General features: G+C 35.5%; 1 pseudogene; it reads right to left on the bottom strand.

Moving 5' to 3' along the window:
- Positions 1–4,327: 4,327 nt before the first annotated feature.
- Positions 4,328–19,810, bottom strand: part of LOC116146753 — a 42,008-nt pseudogene continuing 26,525 nt past the window's right edge.

The following is a 19,810-nucleotide window of genomic DNA, read 5'->3' as shown; positions in this document are numbered from 1 at the left end:
GGTTCAATTCAAAAATCAAAGCTTAGGCAAGTCAATTTCAGGAATGATAGAACAAAATAATTAAATGTAATTTGACATTGGTTAGCGTGTGAAAGCTTTTTGGCTTTGGGACCCTCTCCCTCATCATAGATTTACAGAATTTTCATTTTCTTCCTTTTAAATTTTTGAAACAAAAAAAATATTTAACTTTCAATATTTTTTCCTCAAAAAAATTATGTTTATAGTATATATATGAAGTGTCCATTTTACTAAATTTTGAAGAGGGAAAAAAAAAAGAAAAAAAAAAGAACATACTTTTGGAGTTTATATCAAGAGGAGAATATTTTAAGTGCAACAGGTATTATTCTTTGCTTAAATTTTAAGGATTTTGTTCTAGTATATATTGAAACTAGAGTGAAGAAAGAAAAAGATGTAAATATAAAAATTCTCGAGTGTCGATTATTTGCATTTTAAGAAACACAGATAATAAATATAAAAAGAAAAAAATTTCAATTTTCAAAATTCTCTAAAAAAATTTGTCTTTTAATATTAACTTTTAATATATTTGGATTCGTATTTTCTTTCTGTATGTACACATTTACATGAGAAAATGACCGATATATATATAGTCAAGATACTATGACTTAAAATTTTCACTTAATATTTTTAACACTTCTTAATTCTTATTGATTGTTCATTTTCATTTATTTAGTGGTGACAAATGTAAAGTTAAAGGTAGTTACACAAGCTAATTAATGTTGATTACTTTTACGGAATTATAGATTTGGATTCGTATTTTCTTTCTGTATGTACACATTTATATGAGAGAATGACTAATATATATATATTAATGACCACCATTTGATAAAAGAAAAAAAAAAAAAAAATCTAAAGCAGGTGAGCTCAGTACTTTGTCTGATACATATCCATCCATGGGGGAAACCTCTTACAACTTAGAAAATGAGTAAAATTTTGGTTCTAGTGCTTCTTTGGCTTCTTGTAAAACCTTGCAAATACCAGAAGTTTTTGCATATTTATAGATAAGTGCTTTTTCCCATTGTTTAGTCACTTGAGCAGAGACAACATATTTATAAAAGGTATCGTTGGTCATAATTGTGTTTACTGAAACATATTAAGGCAAAACCTTATGTTTTTTATAAGAAAAAGAAGTTTGTCAATTATTGTGAACATGTAACATGTAGCCCCAGGAACAAACCTCACTTCTTAAGGAACATTTCTCTAAACTCATTATTTGACTTCAGCTTCTCATCTTCCACTTCCCCCGGATTTTGGATTTGTTGAGGGCACACCAAGTGGTTTGACATTCCTTGGCATTGCAAATGTGTTCCTCCCCTTTAGTTGAGTGTTATCACTACGTTTATTAGCAGCAGAGTGTGGCACTCTAGACTCCCTGAAAGTCTGATTACTACTTTGCGCTGCCATTTAACCCAAAGGAGTAAGAAAATAAAATGTAGAAGTGGGAAACCCAAACATGCAAACGTCTATAGACTGCATTGGACACAAACAAACACACACAAGTAATACCAAACATAAAACATGATTCCACTTAGCCTACCATGTTCTCTAGAGGCCCCATGACTAGCAGAATCCTTTCTCTTTTGTTCGGATTTGATCTTGCAATGCTTATATTCTTCCCAAGAAACATTTGTTTGTTCTTTCCTACAGCTGCAGCAAGGTGTGCATCATCGGCAAAATCCACATATGCCACGCCCTTCAAAAATCGATCAGAGGATATTATAAATTAGTAAGCAACGGTTCCAGACATAGGGCTAGCTGGAATATGGGTAAATTTGTATGAGACTATGGTTGAGTTTTCTAAGCATATCACTTGCTATCAAAATGAAAAAATATGCTATTAGAAAGTTAGATTCTTTATACTTGAAAATTAAGCAATTTTACCATAATTATGAAATTCAACCCTTCTATAGGTTTATTTGAGACTGCATAATCGTCTCTGGCAAGGACATTCATCTTAAAACCAAAAGCGTAAGAACTAAATGATTTATTGACAACATGAAAGGAAGAAATCAAATTGAAGTTTCAGTGAGCACCCTTGAGAAATTTGATTAAAGAGAATGGACTGCATTTAGCAGTTTTGATCTCCCCGAAGCATCAACCATGCTGATCTCCCAGTAATTAGTTTCTTAGGGCTAATTTCTATGGTACAATCCACATTATGCATACATATGTTGAAGTTTAAAGGCCAGCCAATGTTAAATAAGGATTTGACTGATGCGCACATGGAAGGTCTAGTGGATAGCTTCCCCTTTTTCATTTGAATCATAATGCACAAATAACATTGACAAATAATGAATGAGAGAAAGAAAGTCATACCCTTGACTTTCTGGTGAACATGTCTTGTAGAATTCGAACAAATTTAACCCACCAACATCGCTAAAGAATTTTTTCAGATCTTCAGAAGTTGCCTGAAAAAAATTTAAAACCATTAGAATTATCTCTGTATTTGCCTATCCAGCGTTAAAAAGGAATAAAAAGCGTTAATTACTTTTATTGAATTATAGATTTCGATTCGTATTTTCTTTCTGTTTGTACACATTTATATGAGAGAATGACTAATATATATATATATGTGTGTGTGTGTGTGTATGTGTAATGTCAACTAAGCATATCTTATCATCGATAAATAAGCAAAAATCAAAGGTTCATAAAGAGTAGTTAGCTTGTGTCTCATTTTAAGTTAGTAATTTGTATTACAATAGTCTTATCCATATCTATATGTATTATTTCTGTATGTTGTCATTATATATGTCGTGTGAAATACAACTTCTCATATATATGTTATCATTCATTGAATAAACTTTAATTTGAGAAATTAAAGATTAAGAGAAAACAAGAGAGAAGTTGAGTTGGGTGGTGGAGTTTATTTATTGTCATTGCGTAAATATAAATAGAATAATGCAAAACATGATGAAGCTGAAGATGAAGATTATAATAAAAAAAGAGATGGAGAAACAAGTGAGTTAATTAAGATTTGAAGATTCTGATCTCTCTCTTTCTCTCTGTAATTGTGTGATCCAATAAAGACAAAGAGAACAAACACATGAATTGCCTTTGTCTGTCTCTCTCTCTTCTAAATTCTATTTGCTTTCAGGTTCCCCAACTCCACTCCACCCCTCCAACATTCTTTTTAATACACACACACACACACACACACACACAACCAATCTAAAACAGTTGTATCATATTATTCATACCCTCATTTAAAAATATCCAAAAATAAAAAATAAAAATTATTGGGCATATAAATGAAGCGACATGCTCTTCCGTGAAACAGTTGTATCACATTATTCATACCCTCATTTAACAATATCATGAAGATCACATCATATGTACACCTATTCAACATCAACAAGAAAAAGTGTCCTAATACATAAAGGAGACGAAAAATGAAACATAATTCATAGATCAATTAAACCCTCTCAAGGACTTGCTTAAAACAATTAGATATTTTTTGAAGATTGGTACTAATTCATGATCTAACATGTACAAAGCGAAAACCTCATTCTAGATTCTCTAAGAATTTTTATGAAAGCATCCAATAGAATCATGAAGAGTTTTAAGTGAAACCAACATAATCATATGAGATATGGATATTCATTCAAAACAGACAATAAAAATGAATATACATGTGTGGAAATTTTAATCGGGCGAGCATACAGATGATAATCTTCATATTCTTCCTCAGACATTTTCCAGACCAAAGACATTTTTTCATATTTTCCATAAGCATGAGATGCAAGGCTATTGCTATTTCAGTACACAAACTCAATAGTGCTCTAGTGGTCTATCTTTCTGCATTAGGATTTTCATCTATGACAAATAGTAAAATGGATTCTCCACTAGGATAGAATCAATAGGTACAAAAAAGCAAAGAACCTAACAAATGCACTATGAGTATTCAATGTTATTTTAGACCAAGAATAGACCACCAACCCATAATAGTTTTCATGATCTTGTTGGATCCTATAACATTGGTCATTTGTCACATAAAAAGGAACTTGAGCACCATCTTATTGAGGCTATCCTCATCACAAATTGGATGAAATATATGTTCCACAGGAAACATATTAGAACTTTACCCTTTTTGAATAAAATGGGTATAAACTTGACATATCTGGAAGAAAATTTGCAAGAAGGATACTGATATATACTTTTTGTCCTCAAACCGGTATCGTTTGTCATAATTGTGTTTACAGAAACATATTAAGGCAAGACCTTATGTTTTTTTTTTTTTATAAGAAAGAGAAGTTTGTCAATTACTGTGCTATTTTAGTTAACATGTAACATGTAACCTGAGGAACAAACCTCACTTCTTAAGGATCATTTCTCTAACCTCATTATTTGATTTCAGCTTCTCATCTTCCACTTCCCCAACTTTTGAATTTGTTGAGGGGACACCAAGTGGTCTGACGTTCCTTGGCATTGCAAATGTGTTCCTCCCCTTCAGGTGAATGTTATCACTACGTTTATTAGCAGTAGAGTGTGGCGCTCTAGACTCCCTGAAAGTTTGATTACTACTGTGCGCTGCTATTTAAACCAAAGGAATGTAAAAGTGGGAAACACAAACATGAAAATGTCTATAGACTGCATTGGACACAAACAAACACACACAAGTAATAACAAAGATAAAACCTAATTCCACTTAGCCTACCACTAGTAGAATCCTTTTTCTTTTGCTTCGGATTTGATCTTGCATTGTTTATCTTCTTCCCAAGAAACATTTGTTTGTTCTTTCCTACAACTGCAGCAAGGTGTGCATCATTGGCAAAATCCACATATGCCAGGCCCTTCAAAAATCGATCAGAGGATATTATAAATTAGTATGCAATGGTCCTAGACAAATGCTCTACAGTTAAAGGCAAGCTAGAATATGGGTAAATATGTATGAGACTATGGTTGAGTCTCCTAAGCATATCACTTGCTATCAAAATGAAAAAAATATGCTCCTAGACAATTAGACTCTTTATACTTAGAAAATTAAGCAATTTTACCATAATTATGGAATTCAACCCTTTTGTAGGTTTCTTTGAGACTGCATAATCGTCTCTAGAAGTACATTCATTTTAAAACTAAAAGCGTAAGAACTAAATGATTTATTGACTGCATGAAAGGAAGAAATCAAACTGAAGTTTCAGTGAGCACCCTTGAGAAATTTGATCAAAGAGAATGGACTGCAATTAGCAGTTTCTATCTCCCTGAAGCATCAACCATGCCGATCTCCCGAAAGCATTAACATTAGTTTCTTAAGGCTGATTTCTGTGGAACAGTCCATATTATGCATACATATGTTGAAGTTTAAAGGTCAGGCAATGTTAAATAAGGATTTGACTATAAGACTGATGTGCACATAGAAGGTCCAGTGGATACCTTCCTCTTTTTCATTTGAAGCATAAAGCACACAAAACATTGACAAATAATGAATGAGAGAAAGAGAGTCGTACCCTTGACTTTCTGGTGAACTTGTCCGACAGAATTCGATCAGATTCTTCCCCACCAACATCGCTAAAGAATTTTTTCAGATCTTCAGAAGTTGCCTGTAAAAAATTTAAAACCATCAGAATTATCTCTCTATATTTGCCTATCCAGCATTAAAAAAGAATAAAAAGAAATCTCTCTCTGAAGTGCGAGAGAATCTCTACTTGCCTTGAAGTTAAGGTTTGATAAAAATGTAGTACACTTGTCAGTGTATCCTTTGGCTCTTCCAGTGGTAGAGTCTTTGATGTGTTGGTCATTTGGATGCTCTTCAAACTTGGGTTTTGCTTCTACTTCGTTTTCTTCAGCTAAGTTCTGTGCTCATCCCTTTTCTTTCCCATGCACTTTGTTTGGGTTTTGGGTAATATTTTTTTGCTGCTTAGTTGGAGACTGTTCATCAGTCATGTTCGAATCTGTTTTTCTCTTTCCATTAACACTTTTCTTATGTGACTTTTCTTTCTGATCTATTAGTTCAGGAACAAATTTGGCTTCTTGCTGTCACCTAAATAATTGCAGCTCTTCCAAGCGGGGTGTAACCTGAGAAAAGGAACAAAGACAAGCATCTTTACACATTGAGTTAAAATAGCAAGGATTGCATACAGTCAATAAATACTAAGCAGTTGTATCATAATTCAATGACATCTTTAACACTGTTATGTAACAACTTGACTTAAAGCTTAAATTGATAGTTAAGCATCAACAACCATAGTTAAAATTTAACACAATCTCGTTCGCTGAACACCTATAATCACAACCATAAATATAACATAAATACAAATACAAATTTATAATCTAAATAAGAGCCTATTTGATATAAATTTTAAGTAGTGTTTTATTTTCGAAAACAAGGAATATAAGGAATTTTATGAAAATACGTTTTTTATTAAAATAAGTTGAAATGTTTTCAAAACAATGTTCTTGCATGTAATCCTAAAAATTAGTGTAAAATTAGAAAACAAGAAAAATATCATTTCTTAGTCTTTATATAGTTTTTAACTTCAAAAACAATTTTTGAATTCCAAATATATTTTCAAATATTTAAAATATTGAGATAAAACTTTTAAAATTTTTAATTGTAACTTAGTTTCTGATAGATCACACACAATGCAGGTCTACAATAGGCAGGGGAACAGTAGTAGAGGATCACAAGCTGGGCTGGCAAAACAGTACAAGACAGATAGCAACATGGTAGAGGACAATCAGCACAAGACAAGCGGCAATATGGGAGAGGAGCAGTACAATATTATGTTATGCTGAGGCATCAAACAGATGGCAATATGGGAGAGGAGTAGTACAGTATTCAGTTATATTGAGGTATTACAAAAAGGGGGCAGATTGTCAGGGAAAGGGCAAGAGAGGATAAGGAAATTTGGGAGGAAGTTGGCCCTCGAAGCTTAGCATTGTTTATTTTTCTTTGAATCTGTTTTGAGTGTTTTTTGAGTCTTTGATATTGAGTACGCAGTGAACTTATTATCTAGGTTATTTTTAAAATTCCAAAAGTGTAACACATAGTCTGATTCATTCGAATACAACTTTTTGTCTTAAATATTTTGTTAACATTTTCTCTTTTAACTGTTTCATTTCGTTGTTGGGTTGTTGAGTTGCTGAATCCTATCAATTGGTATCAGAGCGAGGATGTTCGCTGGGGTATGGTCAGTGCTAGAATGGACATTGTTGAAAAGGAAGTTACTGGGGTGAAGAGAGACATTTCAAAGTTGACAGAAACAGTGGCGTCCATGAGGGAGATAATGATGGATGTGCAAAACTGGATAAGGCATAAAGACAAACAAGAAGAAGCTCACAATAGAGCAGAAGAAGAAAGACGATGAAAAACTAAGGAAGAGGCTCGCCAAAGGGCAGTGGGGCAGGAAGAAGCCAACAACTCAGGCACTGGGGAACCACCATGATGAAGACCACCACAGGGAAAATGACCCACTGCCACCTCCTCCTTACCAAGGAGGCTATCACCACCACAAAGGGGGATACCGACGAGAGTGGGGAGGCCAAAAATTAGAGCTTCCACTTTTTTTCTGGCGAAGATCCGTATGGCTGGATTTTTCATGTGGAAAGATACTTCGCCCTTAACCAGGTTGCCGATAGAAGCAAGGTCCTCTCCACGGTGCTGTGCACGGAAGGAGAGGCCCTCTATTGGTATCAATGGAGCGAATCCAGGATGCTAGGACTGATGTGGCTTGCGTTCAAGGTGGCTTTTCTGTAGAGATTCAGCAGCGCACAAGAAATCAGCCCGCTGGAACTCCTTATGTCAATGAGGCAGACAGAAGCTTTTATGTACTACCGTCGGTGGTTTGAAGAAATTGTGGCAATTATAGTGGGAGAAAGGGAAGACGTGCTTTCTGTAGTATTCTTGAATGGGTTATGACTCGAGATCCGTGGAGAGGTGAAGCTCCAACAACCAGACATTTTGGGCCAGCCAAATTCTTTAACTCAAATTGCAATTTTGGCCCAGAGAGTGGAAGAAAGGAATGCAATATTGGAAGAGGCTAAAGGAGGATTGGGCCGACAAGGAAAGTTTAGGGGAGTTAGTAATGGCCCATGTTTCAACTTAAACCTAACTAGAATGGAAGAGCAAAATAGAGCCCAAACCCACATTACCCAAACCCACATAACCCAACCCAACACCACCCAAACACATTCAACATTCAACATGAAAATTCGGCCCCAAAACACAAATTTCAGGCATGCTTCTAGTGAGAGCAACTCCAGTTATGCATCAACTCCAGCAGAAACCTTCAGATCTTCCAACTTTTGGTGGGATTTTCCCTTCCGGAGGTTAACATAATCTGAGATCTAGAGAAAGAGAGAAAAAGGATTATGTTATAGATGTGATGCAAAATTTTCACTTGGGCATAGGTGTAGTGAGAAATAGTTTCGGATTGTCTTGCTTGAGGGAGAAGATGAGGATCCAAAGTTGCAAGAAGAGGAGCAAAAGGAAGAAGTTGCAACTGAACAAAATCAAAGCCATGTGGATCTATCCATCAGCTCGGTAGTGGGAATACAAGGGCCAAAAACTATGAAGCTTAAAGGGAGTGTCCATGGTAAGGAATTAATTGTATTGATTGATAGTGGGGCTTCTTACAATTTCATTGGTTTAGAGGCAGTGGGTAGGTTGGAACTACCAGTGGTTATGAACCCGTCCTTCAGAGTCAGAGTGGGAGATGGTTATCGGGTGACATATCGGGTGACATGTTAGGGGGAATGTAAAGCGATTCCGTTGGAATTACAAGGAATGGTTGTGGTTCAAGATTTTTTTTCTGTTTGAAATAGGGAGCGTAGATGTAGTACTCGAGATGGCTTGGTTGGAGACTTTAGGCGAGACAGTAATTAATTAGAAGAAGCAGACTATGAAGTTCAGATTAAGAAAGCGAATGGTACAACTACGAGGGGATCCTTCCTTAAGCAAAACACTAGTGTCCTTGAAGGCCATGATTAAGATTGTACAGAGGGAAGGACAGGGAGTGTTAATCGAGTTTTGGGAGACTCAGAGACAAATGGGAAATGAAGAGAGAATTGACGAAAAGTTGGTAGAGGTGCTAGATAAGTTTGGACAGGTGTTCGAACCCTTGGATGGATTACCACCCATTAGGACTCAAGACCATTCAATTCAATGAGTGCCAGGAACCCAACCCCTAAATCTTCGACCATATAAATACCCATGCTATCAAAAGAATGAGATAGAGTGCATTGTTAAAGAGATGATGGCTTCCAGGATCATCAAACCTGGTGTGAGTCTATTTTCAGGTCCGGTGCTACTAGTGAAGAAGAAAGATGGTGGATGGAGATTTTGTGTTAACTACAGGGTCGTGAATAAAATTATAGTACCAGATAAGTTTCCAATTTTGGCAATTGATGAATTATTTGATGAGTTAGGAGGAGCGTCGATATTCTCTAAGCTTGATTTGAAGTCAGGTTATCACCAGATACGAGTCTACCCTGAAGACACCGATAAGATGGCATTCTGGACTCACGAAGGACATTATGAATTTTTGGTTATGCCCTTCGGATTAACAAACGCACCTTCCACTTTTCAGGCATTAATGAATGAGATTTTCAGGCCACACTTGCTCAGGTTTATACTTGTTTTCTTCGACGACATACTCATCTATAGTAAGGGGATGAACGAGCACTCGGGACATTTGGCAACTGTTCTTCAAATTCTACTAAAACATCAGTTGATCAGGAAAAAAAAAAATGTTTGTTCGGGCAGCGACAGATAGAGTATTTGGGGCATGTCATCTCAGCCGAAGGCATAGCCGTCGATCCATCCAAGATAGAAAACATCATCAAGTGGCCGGTACCAAAGAATGTGAGAGCACACTGCAGGTTTCTCAGTTTAACAGGATACTTCGACGTTTTGTCCAAGATTACGTAAGATCGCAGCACCCTTAATAGCTTTGCTTAAGAAAGATGCTTTCAGATGGAACAAAGCAACCCAAACAGTGTTTGAAGAGTTGAAGAGAATTATGACTAGCATTCTGGTTCAAGCTATGCCTAATTTCTCCAAAGAGGTTATGATAGAAATAGATGCTTTGGGTAATGGATTAGGGGCAGTTTTGATGCAAGAGGGATGACCACTCGCATACCTAAGTAAGGGGTTGTCGATGAAGTCTTAGTTAAAGTTAGTCTATGAACGGGAACTCATGGCAGTGGTTCTAGCCACTCAAAGGTGGCATCACTATCTCATGGGACATAAATTTGTATCCGAACAAACCAACAGAGCCTGCACATTCTGACCGACCAAAAATTGTTGAGTGAAAGTCAATAGAAATGGGTCATCAAGCTGCTAGGATTGAATTTTGTCATATAGTATCGATCGGGAGCAGAAAATAAGGCTGCCGATGCACCGTCTCTGTAAAACCCCCCCTCTAGTCAGGTATCCTCTGAATATCCCTCAATGAGAATCCCGGGGATACATGTCTGGAGAACGAGTTGTATTTAGAAAAAACCTGTGTAAGGATAATAATAATAATATCCAAAACATGGATATAAAATGCCATGCAGGATCCAAACTTATAAGTTCAAAAACTTTAAGAATTTATCCAGAAATTACACAATCAAAACATAGTTATAGGGTGGAAGCTTCCAAAAGGTGTTTCACAAACATTTATCATTTACATTATTTACATCAAGATAAGAATAAATCATCTCCCCTCACGTGTAGCCCCGCTGTCTCTAGCATCCTTCGCTTCTAGTCTACCTGCAAAGCAATCAACAATGAAAGGGTGAGCGCTAATCACTTAGTAAGGAATGATCCATTACTTTCTAAATGTGCTATTTGACCCTCATTTAAACATATTTGTTAACATACCACTTATCTTTTACATCTAGGGATACTTTCCCTTTTTTTTCCCTTTCTATTTCATATGTCTTTCATCATTTTATCCCATGGCTATACAAACATCAATGCATACACATACAAATAAATATGTAAATATAGTACACACACATTACATGTCATGATATGACATATAAATATCATCTAACATGAGTATAAATCATCTCATGATGTAAATAACATCATAACTCATGTAGTGCAACTAAATGCATGAAGCATTTAATGTGTAGCCGATCGGACTTTTCTTAGCGTCTTAAGCACTTCATATCATCTAGCCTCAAATTTATCTAGAGCTCATATCACCGAGAGGCGTGCTTACGCGTTATTTAACATCTAAAGCATAAATTCATCTTTCCTTAACCGGTATATGAGGATATGCTTATGCATTTCCCATCATGTCTATATGCATCTCTATCATGTCTATATGCATCTCTAACATCTTATGGCATGTAAATACATATTTTTGTGAGATTAATACTTTTAATTCATCTATGGATTATCAATCCATTTACATTAGCTCTTGCTCACATAAATCATCTTAAAACATGTATTACATAGCATCTTCATGCCATTTCATAACATTAATCATGCATTGACATCATGACCATGTATATCTTTCAAAGATCATCTAACTAATGGGTAAACATTAGTACATGGCATAATTACAACAATACATTAATAATCAATTCGTAATCATAAGAATTGATCATGTTAAATCTTAAACTTTAATAACCAATTTATACTTCAGGCCATTTTCCATCTATTTCTCAAACGAATTGACTCTTGGCATAAACATAAAAGTTATAGGACTGTGTCTTAACTTTCTAATGCTTCAAGAATCATCTCATTTCTATTTTTATAACACAAGTTATGGTCAAAATACTGAAGCATGTTTAACATAACCCCTAAGCTTACTAAATCCGAATTTTTCATATTAATTATGCCACATCAGTTCCTATTGACAATTAACCAATAGGTCAACTTATGGATAAAATAAACCTCCCCTTAATAGTCTTTAACATCTTAAAGGAAGTGTAAAATCCCATTCCCATAATCATCCATTATTGTTATAAAATTGTAAGCTAATGCAAACAACAGCTCAACACTTCTAATAGCAACCATTCAACACCATGTGACCTCCAATACTACAAGTTTTGCACAATCAGCATCACACTTCATTTTCTTCAATCAAACACAACAACTCATGAAACATAAATAGCAATAACTTCATGTATAATGAATTCAAGGCAATAAGTAGAATAAATGAGTTCAACCACACTTGCCATGAACTAATTCTATGCCTTAAAGCCTTAATTTAGGGTTTCATAAAAATCTACAAACCCTAGCATAATCCCTAAAGTCATGGGAGGTTCTTCCTTACCTTTTTTAAGACTTCCTCCAACAAATCCTTTGCCTTTGTCTTCTTTTACACCTTAATCCTACATATATCACATTATACCTCAACATCGACTTCAAATCTTCAAATCACATCAAAACTAAGGTTTTCAATCCTTACCTTAAACCCTTCAAATTGAAGATCCAAGGCTCTTATCTTGTTCTCCTTGAAAAATTATGCAAAACTCCTTTAAAACTTAGAGAGAGAAGACTTGTTTCATGGAAGATTTGAGAGAAAATGGAAAAAAGGTTGAAGAAATGCTCTCTCCCTTGGCTTGAATGAATTTCATCTCATTTATAGGAAAATATTTCATTAATTTTCCAAAATTATGCTATTGGCCCAATTATTTTAATTAGATAACTCATAAGTCCTTAATTCTTCATATAAGGGCATTTTGGCCATTTCACACTAGACATAATTATTACTTAATTAATGCCATTAAATGCAATTAAGCCTACTCATCCTTGACTTTTTCAATGCTTATCCATAGGAAAAATGACTATTTTGCCCTTAATACCTTTCTATGGATAATTGATTCATACCGTTCCAAATGAATTGACTAGCCCTTAGTTAGATTTTATGTAAAACATAAAATCAACATATAGAGGACTATTTTGAGTTAGGAACATATCTTTGACATCTTGGGTATTACAGTCTCGCAGGGAAGAAGAGGCGGAACATAATGCCATAACCGTGGGTTGTTTTGTAGGTATGAAGGTCTTAGAAGAGGCTATTCAGAAGGATGAGAAACTTCGTCACATTATTCAACAGCTTTTGATCGATCCAAATGGCTGACCTTCTTTCCAACTTGCGGGCCATCATTTACTCTATCAGGGCAAGTTAGTAGTCCCTAAAATAGGCCCTCACATACAAAACCTTCTACATGAGTTTCATTCTTCACCTATGGGGGGCATTTCGGGTTTTTTCGAACCTATAAACGCATTGGCAATGTGGTTTATTAGGAGGGAATGAGAAAGGATATCAAGGATTTTGTGGAAGCTTGCACTGTCTGCCAATAGAACAAATACGAGGCCTTGAGTCTTGCAGGATTGTTGCAACCACTACCCATTCCGAATCAAATTTGGGAGGATATATCTATAGACTTCATTTCCAGGCTTCCAAAGGCCAGAAGGGTAGACACTATCCTAGTGGTGGTCGATTGACTCTCAAAATATAGCCATTTCGTCACATTGCAGCATCCCTACACCGTTAAGGAAGTTGCTGAGGTATTTATTAAGGAGATAGTCCGCCTACATGGGTTTCCATGATCGATCGTTTCTGATTGAGACCGGATCTTTATAAGTCATTTTTGGGGTGAGTTATTTCGCCAATCGGGGACCTAGCTCCACATGAGTTTTGCCTATCATCCACAAACGGATGGGCAAACAGAGGTGGTAAACCGTTGCTTAGAAACTTATCTTAGGTGTTTTGTCAATGGATAGCCGCAACAATGGCCGAAATGGATACCTTGGGCAGAATTCTGGTTCAACACCAGTTATGTGTCCCTTTAAAGCATTGTATGGTCATGACCCTTTAGTGGTACTAAAATACACAGACCATTCCTCTCGAGTTGATGAAGTCCACCACCAACTCCAAGACCACAGCTACATTCTCCAAGACTTAAAAAACAACCTGGTTCAAGCCCAAAATCGCATGAAAATGTATGCGGATAAAAGGATAAGAGAAGTCGATTTTAAGGTGGGGGACTCAGCATATTTGAAACTTCAGCCATACAGGCTACACTCGCTAGCACGGTGCCACAATGAAAAGCTTAGTCCACGATTTTATGGTCCATTTGTAATCAAAAACAAAATTCGGGCAGCAGCTTACTAATTAGATCTTCCTCCCTCAGCTTGCATACATGATTTTTCCATGTGTCTCAATTGAAGAAAGCCATTTTTCCAATTCCTAATAGCCAGCCCCTTTCGAACAACCTCAACGAAAACATAGTTTTGAATGTGGAACCCCAAAGAGTTCTTAAAAAGTGGAAACCACTGAATGGGCAATGGGAAGTTCTCATCCATTGGAAGGGACTGCCAAAATTCGAGAGCACTTGGGAGGACTTCCACACCCTCAATACTCAATTCTTCTCTTTCTATTCTTGAGGACAAGGTGGCTCTTCTTGGGGAGGGTAATGATAGATCACACACAATGCAGGTCTACAATAGGTAGGGGAAGAGTAGTAGAGGATCACAAGCTAGGCTGGCAAAATAGTACAGGACATATGGCAACATGACAGAGGACAATCAGCACAAGACAAGTGGCAATATGGGAGAGGAGCAATACAACATTTTGTTATTGGAATACTAGACAAATGGAAATATGGGAGAGGAGCAATACAATATTCTATTATACTAAGGCATCAGACAAATGGCAATATGGGAGAGGAGCAGTACAATTTTATGTTATACTGAGGCATTACAAAAAGGGGGCAGATCGCCAGGGAAAGGGCAAGAGAGGACAAGGAAATTTGGGAGGAAGATAGCCCTCGAAGCTTAGCAGTGTTTATTTTTCTTTGAATCTGTTTTGAGTGTTTTTTGAGTCTTTGACATTGAGTACGCAGTGAACTTATTATCTAGGTTATTTTTGCAATTCCAAAAGTGTAATACACAATCTGATTCATTTGAATACAACTTTCTGTCTTAAATATTCTGTTAACATTTTCTCTTTTAACTGTTTCATTTCGTTGTTGGGTTGTTGAGTTGCTGAATCCTATCAGTTTCTTAAAATTATTTTTGAATCACAAACCAAACTGGCCCAAATCTCATAGAGAGATTTAAACACAAGACTATGTGGACCACCTTGCTACAATGCTCTATTAAGTTATCACTTAAACTAAAAATTTAAACAGATAGGCAATGATCCACTAGTAGTATTTAAGCTCTGACAAGAGAGAAGCAAAGAGTTCATAATATGTATAAAGGCACATAAACACAACTCATTTACAAGCACATCATTTGAGGTCATCAAAGACAACTACTAACGTGTCACATTTTAGTCAAACACATATGGATACTAGATAAGGCGGACATCGCAACAAGCTAAAATATCATTAGTTAAACACTTCAATTGTTTTTTTAATAAATCTATACATACTAATTCTCGATAGCAATGCAAATGCATCATACACATTAGACTGAAAAAAGAAATATGTGATTAATTGACACTTAAAACAAATAAATTAAAACTGCAATAGGAATGTGTACCTTTTGTGCAGTGTGGTCAAAATCTTCAAGTGTCCCGTATTCCCTCTCAAAACGCAACTAGTTGTGGCATATGTCCTGAATAACTCTGTTTTTTAGGAAAAGAATATATCAACAAATCCAAAAGGCAGTACATAACAATTGAAGAAAGTCAAAATCTTCAAGTGTCCTGTATTCCCCCTGAAAACGCAACCAGTTGTGGCATATGTCCCGAATAACTCTGTTTTTTAGGAAAAGAATATATCAACAAATCCAAAAGGCAGTACATAACAATTGAAGAAAGTCACCCAGGAGTTGTGGACCCAAAACATTATTTTCAATATCATAAAATCAAGAAGCAAGAATTGTTAGTAACTTTAGATGATGTAGTGAGATCATCAATGAGATCATATAATATGAATGGGAGCAGGAGCAGGAGCAGAGAGTTGGGAAACAATTCGATTAAATATATTAAACCATTGTGATTCTGGTGCTCGAGTAATAGGTTGACCTATTGCAAGGCTACTCTCTAAAAATATTCTCAGCTGCAGAGCATGATTCTATGTTAAGAGTTCAAAAGATCTCCATAAATTGCCCTCCTTGATAAACAACATTTTAACAACCTTGACTTAAGCCATTTGTCTGGTTTCAACTTCCATCAGCAACAAAAAGAGAATAAAGATAGAAATGTTTGCATTGCAGATGACAAATATCAATTGATTAAATAAAGCTGCATCGTATACTACTAGAAGCAACAATTTTCCCAAAAAAAAAAAAAAAAATGAGAAGGAAGGAGGAAAAAACCAGTTTAAAAACTTTCAAATTCAAATCCTGTCCATAAATCAATCTAGAATAATTGAAAGCAAGTAATGTAAAAGAATTATACCTCTGAACCTGTCCCACTAAATCTTTTACTGTAGCATCTCCTGTAGATGGACCTAGCTTCATTTAAATGTCCCAATTCAATTTCCATAGCTATATAACCTTGCCAGGCTTCCAACATTGACCCGCTGCACAGACAAAAAGCAAGTTATACGGAAAAAATACAGAGATCAATCATATTGAACTACACAGGATAAGAAAGAGAAAAAGATGAATGGGCCAAACCAGGCTCTCCCAAAAGCCCCGAGCTACAGCTTGATCTTTTCCCAAATTTAGCTCCAAATGAGCCCAATAAGCGTACAAATGCAGCAAACCATCTGTATTCTTCATCTGTTGAGATAAGTAGTCAGACGCCCGCTGAAAGGAAGAAACTGCACAGTTAAGTATTCAAGTATATATAATACATCCAATCATACAGGGCCTGCAATTTCGATGGTACACTAAAGAGACATCAGGCTAATTGTTTATAAACACAAATATTGAAAACAGCCATTATACAACAACAATGTACCAGTTGAATATGACATGCAAATTTTATAAATTCACAGATCCATAAAGATATGTTCTGTGCATGCAACTCCAATGCTGAATGAGAAATTTTTTAGCAAAGGACACTATTCCATGACAAAACAATTAACAAAGGTAACAATCTAGCAATTAGCAAAAGCCATCTTGGAGTATCGAGAGTTATGCACTGTAACTTCTACATAAAGTGGTCATAATGGTACTATAACAGCAGGCTAAATGAAGTAAATTAAAAGACTTTTCTTCAGAGTCTAAGGGTAGAAGCACTTGATACACATTCGTAAGAGATCTATGCCTGGACCCTGAAAGAGTAGACTAGCTACAAGGTCCACATTTTCTTCATCTAAAATTCACCATGAATAGAGCATCTACAAATGTCTTTGAGAAGCTTCAAGTTCTTGACATCGAGTAAAAACAATTTTAACAAGGAAAAATGAACAGTATACATATGCGAACCTGAAACGTTTCCCTTATCAATGAAAAATTCAGTGCATCCTCTTCTGCTCCAGGCAAAAGGATTCTTCGTCTCAAACCATCCACTCGACTGAGGAATAAGTTTAGGTACTGAAACAAAGAGGATCCAATTAACAAAGATCTTTAATGCATAAAACGTAGATGAAACAATAACAAGTTACAAAGAGTAGTAAGTCAAGCCTGCAAATTAGAGAAAATATATCTTTACCTCCTCAATGGTCGAAAAAGTGCATAGAAGGGACTTCTCAAAGACCTGAATATGATATAAAAATCTTTTTAAACAAGAGTAAACCTCTATATTTGTAAAAGGAGCAGAATGAAATTCCAACACTGAAGTTTGTGAAACTTCATTGCTCTTAAGCTACTTATAACAATCTCTCATAATTCACAACAGATGAAGGGTAACAACTGAAACTTACAGTAGATATCTCTTTCTCAGGTGCACGACAATGTTCCAAAGCGAGCAAAGATCGAACCCAAAGATCACCAACCCAAGGACAATTTTTCCTAGCCCTGGAATGAACATCCCCACAATATTTCCTACCTGAAGGGAAAAAGAAATGATTAATTGCTAAAATTACAAATACCTAAAACATAAAGAATTGAAAAGAGAAAATATGAGTGAAACCTTCAAGGTTTTATCCAAATAGTGAGTATAACCAAACCAGAGATCACTTGATACAAGAAACTCGGTAATAGCACGTTCATAGAGAAGTTGAACACGGGCTGTATCTCTAGAAGACTGTTCAAACTTCAAGTAGATCTGCAAAAATTTCAAATTAAAATAATATTATTAACACTTTAATGAAGGAAAAAAAAAGGGTAACTTATTGCCACATTGCAAGTTCTTATACAACCCCCCACCCTCAAGAAAAGAAGAAGAAGAAGAGAAGATCTAAAGTTTACATAAACTGATTACTTGTATTAGAAGCAAGAAAGACCATAAGAAATTGAAATTATAATGAAATTTCAATAGAGACTTTGTTGATAAACAACTTGATCTAAAAGCTTAAGCTTGAAAAGGTAAGGGCACAACAATGATATTCAGCTTTGTAACATGCAACTTCACATGTTACATAAACCAAGCCCAAATTCAGATAGAAAGACCAACCGAAATATAGCAAGATGTAATAGATGGGAGACTCAAATCATGACCTCTACACTTTAATATCATATAAAGTTACCATTTAACCTAAATTCTTAAGGTATCACGTAGGAACCCACATTATCATTTAGCTATCTAAAACAGTATCTAAAGTAAATGCCATATACCGTGAATTGTTGAAATTTTTCGGAGTCAGATATATCCTACCTTGCAATTTGTTCTTCAAAATCAGCTTGAGCATTATACATCTCCAATGCCTTTTGGTGCGCGGAGGCAACAGTAGAAGGAATCCCATCTAAATCACTTGATTGAATATCTAGAGCAGTCCCCAGTTTGTCCTCCCAAGACTTGTAGGCAAGAAGGATTGTCCTTAAGTTAGCAAGGGGAACAGACAATTGACGGTGAAATATACTTTGGATGCGCTGAACCTGCTTTTCTTTTTCCTGCAAAAGAGCAGTAATTTTCCAAATGTAAATTTTGAAAACAGATACTTTTTCTTAGTACATAGCACTTCATAGGGAAGTGAAATAACAAAATTTATGAACTATACATATGTAATACTTTCTCTCTAGCTAGTATACTCGGAAAATAAATAGTATTATAAGAAAATATATTAATATATATACATAGATGAGTAAGACATAATGGGCCCATATCTAATTTTTTTTCTTTGTATACCAATCTTTACATAATATAATAAAGTCACAAAATAGTAACTCGACAGTGTCGCCAAACTCTTCTGCTTCTTGATGCTCCAAGGGACTGCATTCTCATCTACTACCTGCAAAAACATTGAAAACAACGGGGTGAGCACTAATTGCTCAGTAAGTAAACCCGCTATGCTACCCTTCTTTCTCCATTGCTTAAATTTTGAATTTCTTTCCTTACATCGCACTTCTCTATTCTTCTCTGTTCTTTCTCTATTCTTTCTTTTTTCTTTCTCTGCTCTCTCTCTGTTCTTTCTCTATTTTTTCTCTGTTTTCTCTATTTTTTCTTTGTTTGTCTCTATTCTTTCTTTATTCTTTCTCTATTTTTTTCTATTCTTTCTCTATTCTTTCCCTATTCTTTGACATTTCATCTAACAATTTATATGCACACATCAACTCTAATTTGACTACATTTCTACTCTCTTCTAAGCCACCAAAATTTGGAATAAAACACACCAAGATTAACGTCAAACCTGTCTATGATTCACACTCCATAAATTCTACTCCAATTCTTCCATAATTCATGCAAACTCTCATCAAACATCAAGTACACAAACACTACTTCTCATGGATAAATTCTAACCATCATTCAATATCCATTCCATCAACAATTCTTCATATATAAGCTTATAAATGCATAAAAGAAATTCTCTACAATTCATCCAAACTCTCTTTCTCTTTGTTCTTTAATGT

The sequence above is a fragment of the Pistacia vera genome, unplaced genomic scaffold (genome assembly GCF_008641045.1).
Source record: "Pistacia vera cultivar Batoury unplaced genomic scaffold, PisVer_v2 Contig483, whole genome shotgun sequence".
NCBI lineage: Eukaryota > Viridiplantae > Streptophyta > Magnoliopsida > Sapindales > Anacardiaceae > Pistacia > Pistacia vera.
The sequence above is the reverse complement of the archived record's forward strand: the minus strand, read 5'-3'. Positions and strand labels throughout refer to the sequence as shown.